This window comes from Tachypleus tridentatus, chromosome 10, assembly GCF_004210375.1.
Source record: "Tachypleus tridentatus isolate NWPU-2018 chromosome 10, ASM421037v1, whole genome shotgun sequence".
Lineage (NCBI taxonomy): Eukaryota > Metazoa > Arthropoda > Merostomata > Xiphosura > Limulidae > Tachypleus > Tachypleus tridentatus.
In genome coordinates, this window is record NC_134834.1 from 80442557 (window position 1) to 80450208 (window position 7652).

Here is a 7652-nt window from a genome sequence, read left to right on the forward strand (position 1 = left end):
AACTGACGATACTTGAATATAATTTGAAAAGCAATTAGAACAAAGCTTCCTTGTTCTACACAAAGTAGAGGTACTAAACTTGGAGAACCCTCAGTGATTTACCATGATTATGATTACACACAGGATTTCGGACATTCACGTAAGTTAGTGTGCACTGACGTCGTGCACTGGAACACTTCATTGCAAAGACCCCAGCTAAATCATCTTAGCGTTTTAAGTTGTCTAAAACAACTTTACTTTCATAAACGAGCAATATACTCTTTGTTCACATGAAAAAACAAACATTCTAGTGAATAACGTGAAACAAATATGTCACCGCAATAATCAACACTTTAAACTAAAACTCAAAATGTTCAGTTCTCCGCTGGGTCAGTGGTAAATCTATGGATTTACAACGCTAACATCAGAGGTTTGATTCCCCTCGGTAGACACAGAAGATAGCCCAAGGTGGCTCTTTTGTAAGAAAAACACAACACACTAAATGTTTGGTTTCGTGAAACACATTTTGATACCTTCTACTTTTTTTATCACAATTTAATCGTTTGTGTAAACTACAGGGGAAAAAGTGTAATTAAATAACTCACATTCCGAGGTTGTTTTATTACTAACAAAGTGAAAATTTATACTTTTATGTTAAGTTTCTTTTAATTGGATATCATTATCTTTGTTCGCGATGCCAATTCGTGTTTAAATATAATATACGTATATATCGAAGAATTTAGCAAAGTTTAGTAGGAAGAGGTTTCATTATACCATTTAAAATAAAGTTAACATTCATAATGAAAATAATTTTATGCAATCTTTATATATATTTAAGGCCCCCCGCTAGTACAGCGGTATGTCTCCGAATTTACAACGCTAGAATAAGGGGTTCGATTCCCCTCGGTGGGCTGAGCAGATAGCCTTTTGTGGCTTTGCTATACGAAAAAAACACACACACATATATATATTTAAGAGTATATGGATCATAAAAACACTTTTATATAACACGATATGATCATCCAGATTAGATAATATATAGAATTTACAGTACGTATTAATGTTTATTAATCACAAAAAGTTACGAATCCGCTAGAACTCTTCATTTAAAATTTAATGCATTGTGCTTAAGTGACAACTTCAGACAGGCTCTTTAGCACACAGTATTTTCTTTCCTGTAAGAATGAATAAGATTACAGTTAACCTATTTTAACAACTCGTGTAAAAACTACATAAAATATTTCTAGTTTATTTAACAACGTGTCGGAAATCGTTTAGCAACTACTTGCATGTAATATGTTTAAAATGTGGAAAGTGTTTGACAGTTCTCAACCTTATCAGAAACACACGTTTTATTTATTCGTTTTTTTAAAAAATTGTATGAAGTGTTAAAGTAGTTTAAAAAACTAAGTGTAAAAGAGGAAATCATTTTCAATTTATGCTCTGGAAAGAATATAAGGTTAAAAATTACATTATCTTGACTTTAACGCTTCTCTACTTCTCCATTTCTTAGTAGAGGCAAGGTAAAAAGTGGATTAATAAACATTTGTTGCTTGCAATAAATCTGAGGGACTATTAGTGGCTTGACATGGCCAGGTGGGTTTAGGCGTTTGACTTGTCATATGAGGGTCGCGGGTTCGAATCCCCGTCACACCAAACATGCTCGCCCTTTTAGCTATAATGGCGTTATAATGTGACGGTCAATCCAACTATTCGTTGGTAAAAGAGTAGCCCAAGAATTGGTGGTGGGTATTGATAACTAGTTGCCTTCCCTCTAGTCTTACACTGTTAAATTAGGGACGGCTAGCGCAGATAGCCCTCGTGTAGCTTTGTGCGAAATAAACAAAAAAATTGAGGATATTAACACATAATTTCGCTGATTTATTCCTGCTCTGGTTTATATAAATAGCCAACTGTACTTAATAACAAAAACAAACAAATAAAAGTTCTCCAAAATAGGAAAACAAGGTTCAATTCTCATTAGCGATTCTTAAACTCTCAGCTCAGAGAAAACTTTGATTCAGGATTGAAATCGCCCATATAATGGCAACAGGATACGTTGTGACCATTAGCGAAAATAAATACGGATGAAGTTCAGCACTATGTGAGTAAGAAAGTAACAAACTTATAAGCTTGAAGTATGTTACTGATATTTTTTCATAGAACCTTAAATAAAAATGATGATTAAAAACGAAAATATAAATTCCAATCCCACAATGCCATTTGTAACAAGTCATTGATTGGTCAGTTCTTATTGCATTTTCCATGGTGACTTAAAAATACTGTTTGAATATTTATTGTAAAATAATATATTTTTGGAAGTATTAGGTGTGAAAACAAAGGTGCAGCCCAAAAAAAAAAAAAAAATGAAATGTTCGCGCTACATAAAGAAATGAAGTCAAAATTGGCGACCAAAATGGTAACTACGATTATAGCATTGATAAGAAAGTTAACCACCATCATGCCCCAAGCTGAATAAAAAAACGAGGCCTGGTTAACAAATGTATGAATACTTGCTGTGAAGTCCTGGCAATAGTATAAGTACATCTACCAGTTATGTTCACCAATTTTGATTTTTTTCCTTCAAGTCGCACGATTATTTTTTGGCCGTAACTTTATTCACATCTAAGGTGTTTTTGATTATAAATTATGACTTTTTGTCAATACACACCAACAAACCACACCAAATAAGAAAGTGACACTCGATAGTCGTTTTTAACATTAGCTTAAGAATCACACCCCTATTACTCGGAACAGACCTTTATCTCACAAAACCAGCCGGATTCTTTAAATATATCGTGGTAGTTTTCCTCTGTACAGTAACGCCATGGAAACTAAATTAGCAATTTCTTTTTATTACCCGCATTTACTCGGTGCAGCCGTATGAATCATTATTATCTACGCTAATTTCTTGCGCTAATATCACATGATGCTAAACTCTCTCTAATTAGGAGAATTTATTAAAATTTAGAAAAACTAGTGTTTAAAAGTTGGCAATGAATAATAAATGATAATTGTCTGCCCTCATGACTCTTTCGAAAACTCCAGTTAGAAACTGATAATCTAGTTTGCTTGGCCTAACTAATATTTACGTGTCTGCACGTTCTTTCAACCTAAACAAGTTTACCTGTACTGTTAAATTAAAGCCGAAATGAAACTTTTAGACCGATAGCTTACGTGATATTTTGCAGAGGCGTGCGCAAAATTGCTGGTCAAAATTGAGAAGTTTTTGTTAAATAACTTTGCACATGTGTCCTATATTTAAATCAAACTTGATACGTAATTGTAGGTTGCAAAGATCTATCAGTGTACCAAATTAAAAAAAAACCCTAAAAGTGACGAATGTTTTTTATCATATAAAGGTTCCGTTTTTTGTGCGTGTGAGAAGAAAGAAGTAAATAAAAACTGCAGGTTTTATAACTTGTGTATTTCTTAATAAATTGCCTTCAGATTTGGTGTGTGAAGTCATATTCTAGTGGAACATATCCAACACTGAAAATATGTGTTAGTTTGGATTACCACAATTCCATCGACATAAGGTGCAAAATTGCTAAACTGTCACTCCTAGCGCAGATAGCCCTCGAGTAACTTTGCGCGAAATTAAAAAACAACAAAACAAACTGATCCTACAGGTTACTTTGGCCGCACGACACACTATTGCGTGTCCTTATATGAAATAAAGAATGAATAGAGTACAATCTGTTTCCCAGTTCTCACAACTATTAAGTATTTCATTTTTTACTGGTTTAATATTACATTACTCAATGTTAAACACTGATAATACATCCTCGCAAACTTGCCCGTCATCAAATAACTCTATCGAATCTCAAACTCAAGCTACACAAGTGTCTATTATCAGTTATAAAACGTTACGAATGTCCAGGCTAGTAAAGTTTCTACTTTATTATAGCTCAGTTGTCGACAAGTAAAACAAACTATGAGAAATATCAAGGTTTGAAACGTTGATCTATCAACATATTATATATTTATCTATTTAAAACGTTTCTTTTACGTTCTATCAGGTGCAGATAAACAGAATGATCCAGGAATGTCATCTGTAGCAATTGCAGAAAATAAAACATGAACTATTTCCTTTTCTCGGATTTAATTTCGTATTAGACAAAATATTATTTAGCCTATTGAATATAAATTCTTATAAGCTAATATTACTGACATTAAACGCCTCATTAGATCCCATAACAGAATAAGCCTTCTCGACTTTACTTGAAGAATAAAATCCAGTAATTTTTGGCTATTCGCCTGCTTTCGACTTTAGGACGCTCTGGATACTTGAAAAGAAGGGGAGTTAGGTCTTCATATCTAGCTTTTGAAGACTTGTGTGAGTGTTGATATTTTTTTCACTTCTTCTCTTCACACATAATATAGAAGTTAGTTCTCTAAAGACACCGACTGTATAGTGTACAAAACATTGAGTATTCTACTTGTTACTTTTAACGAAATAAGGAAGCTAACTACAAGGGGTATTAACATCGTTTTTAATTTTTCGTAAAATAATAATAAAATAGGTAATCAGCGGTCACGAAGACTGTTTTTTTTCTATCAAATGATGATAAAATTATACTTACTTCTAGAAATAGGTAGACGCTAAGCCTGTTGAAGAAGGATGATGATGATGAACGAAAGTAAGAAATCTCGGTTCAGGTTAATAGCTAGTTTTCGAATTTGGACGCTCTGGATAGCTAAAAAGCTGCTCATACGCCAGATATATAAAAATTATGCTAGGTAGCGCTTTATATTTAGCGTTTGATGACCTGTAGGAAAAAGAATCCACATGACTTTTGTATTGCTTTAATACAGGCACCTATGTCGTCCCTACATAGAGTGCTAGTGCATTCTTGGCATACGTATATACATTTGAGCTTTATTAATAAATTTTAACGATCTCAAAGATTTTAGGTATATTTGCTTCAAACGTTTTATAATGATATGGCGTTATGACTTTACTGGGATATATTTCTAGGAGACAACAATATTGTTTCGATTGTCAACTTTGTGAAACTTAAATCTTGGAGTCATGTCTTAATACACAGTTTCAAGTATTCAAATATTTCCAATGGTGGATTGATTTTGAATGTTCAATTAGTTGTTATATATATAAAATCAAACCACAAAATAATTTAATTTATGTAAATAGTAAAGACAATTATAAAAAGGGTTACTTGAATCAAATAAGTGAGGCAACCTATGAAATAAAAATATATGGCATGTAAATAATAAAGAATATAAATAATTAATGATCGGTACTTGTGTGATAGGTTTCTGTATTCATTTAAAACGGTTTCGTTTGAAAGAAAAAACCTCTACACACTTCTACCTTATTACGTCACTTTCATAGGGAGTTAGTTTCCATAACTCACTTGTTTTTATGTGAGGAAACGTCACAAGGTCGTCAATCCCAGTTTCGTCTCTTTTGTTTTTAAAACTTAGATACATCGCGAAGCTCGCAGTATTGAATCTGGTCTTGTTTCGTCACGAGCGGGAAACTTAAATTCGTAACGAGTTATTCAACAAATGACTAAGACGTAAGAAGATTTTACGCGTACACTTGAATAGGCTTGTGGGAAGTCATGTGATTTTACGTTCTCTGTTATTTACAACCTAACTTCCTCATGACCTTTACAGAAGGACACATCATATGCCAACTCTACGATTAGTTGGGCTGTTATTTTTGTATACTACTACGTATTATTTTTCTAGTTTTGTTATTTCTAACGATCCGTCGATGTATTTAACAAACAAACTATTAGGATGAGCTAGAATTATCGCTTTGTCCTATCGAAATACGTATTGTGCTGTTTGTGTATATTTTGGTATAGACGAATTTCATTTTTTTATTCCTAACATAAACTTTATGTTTTACTAACGTTTACTTTTAGTCACAAATATAAATACTAATACATTCGTACAGTATTTTGTGAGTTCCAGGCTTATGAATTGAACTATTTTGTCATCGGTTTTATCCAAAATGCGCTTAATTTTACTTTGAATCAAGAATATTTTTTCTCAAAAGGTTTATATAACTTATTAATCGTAATACGTAAGTTGAAGTTTGATTTTAATTTTCTTATAAACAGATTTTAACGTATTATTTATAACTTCCATTGAACATTTACTAAACTGACTTCAATTTGAGTACTCTTTTAACTGCTACGTAATTAATTAATAACAATTAATTTCGTAGACTGTATTGATCAATCCATTTCTTCATGTCTCTGTAAAGATAAGTATAAATGAAGAAGGTTTTATGCTATTGCATGGCATGATTCTTAAAGTGGGCCATGACATAAGCGAAACGTTACCTAAACACATCTTTTTTGACCAATTTATCTACAAAAAGTAAACTCTTACTTTCTTCATTTTATGATTAAATACAATTGGTGATTCTATACTGTTTCTTTAGTTTCATAATTAAATACAATTGGTGGTTCTATACTGTTTCTTCAGTTTCATAATTAAATACAATTGGTGATTCTATACTGTTTCTTCAGTTTCATAATTAAATACAATTGGTGGTTCTATACTGTTTCTTCAGTTTCATAATTAAATACAATTGGTGGTTCTATACTGTTTCTTCAGTTTCATAATTAAATACAATTGGTGATTCTATACTGTTTCTTCAGTTTCATAATTAAATACAATTGGTGGTTCTATACTGTTTCTCCAGTTTCATAATGAAATATAATTGGTGGTTCTGTACTGTTTCTCCACTTTCATATTTAAATACAACTGGTGGTTCTATACTGTTTCTCCAGTTTCATAATGAAATATAATTGGTGGTTCTGTACTGTTTCTCCACTTTCATATTTAAATACAACTGGTGGTGGTTCTGTATTCTATATTTAAATGTTTCTCCAGTTTCTTATTTAAATACAATTGGTGGTTCTATACTGTTTCTTCAGTTTCATAATTAAATACAATTGGTGGTTCTATACTGTTTCTTCAGTTTCATAATTAAATACAATTGGTGGTTCTATACTGTTTCTTCAGTTTCATAATTAAATACAATTGGTGGTTCTGTACTGTTTCTTCAGTTTCATAATTAAATACAATTGGCGATTCTATACTGTTTCTTCAGTTTCATAATGAAATACAATTGGTGATTCTATACTGTTTTTTCAGTTTCATAATTAAATACAATTGGTGGTTCTATACTGTTTCTTCAGTTTCATAATTAAATACAATTGGTGGTTCTATACTGTTTCTTCAGTTTCATAATTAAATACAATTAGTGGTTCTATACTGTTTCTCCAGTTTCATATTTGAATACAATTGGTGGTTCTATACTGTTTCTCCAGTTTCATATTTGAATACAATGGGTGGTTCTATACTGTTTCTCCAGTTTCATAATGAAATATAATTGGTGGTTCTGTACTGTTTCTCCACTTTCATATTTAAATACAACTGGTGGTTCTATACTGTTTCTCCAGTTTCATAATGAAATATAATTGGTGGTTCTGTACTGTTTCTCCACTTTCATATTTAAATACAACTGGTGATTCTATAATGTTTCTCCAGTTTCTTATTTAAATACAATTGGTGGTTCTATACTGTTTCTTCAGTTTCATAATTAAATACAATTGGTGGTTCTATACTGTTTCTTCAGTTTCATAATTAAATACAATTGGTGGTTCTATACTGTTTCTTCAGTTTGA

General features: G+C 31.8%; 1 long non-coding RNA gene across 1 annotated transcript; it reads right to left on the bottom strand.

The window, feature by feature from the left end:
- Positions 1–1068: 1068 nt before the first annotated feature.
- Positions 1069–5494, bottom strand: LOC143228260 (uncharacterized). Its single transcript, XR_013015292.1, has 3 exons — positions 5358–5494; positions 4566–4751; positions 1069–1154 (listed from the first exon to the last, which is right to left on the bottom strand). It is a non-coding gene; the product is annotated as an uncharacterized LOC143228260 (long non-coding RNA).
- Positions 5495–7652: the final 2158 nt, after the last annotated feature.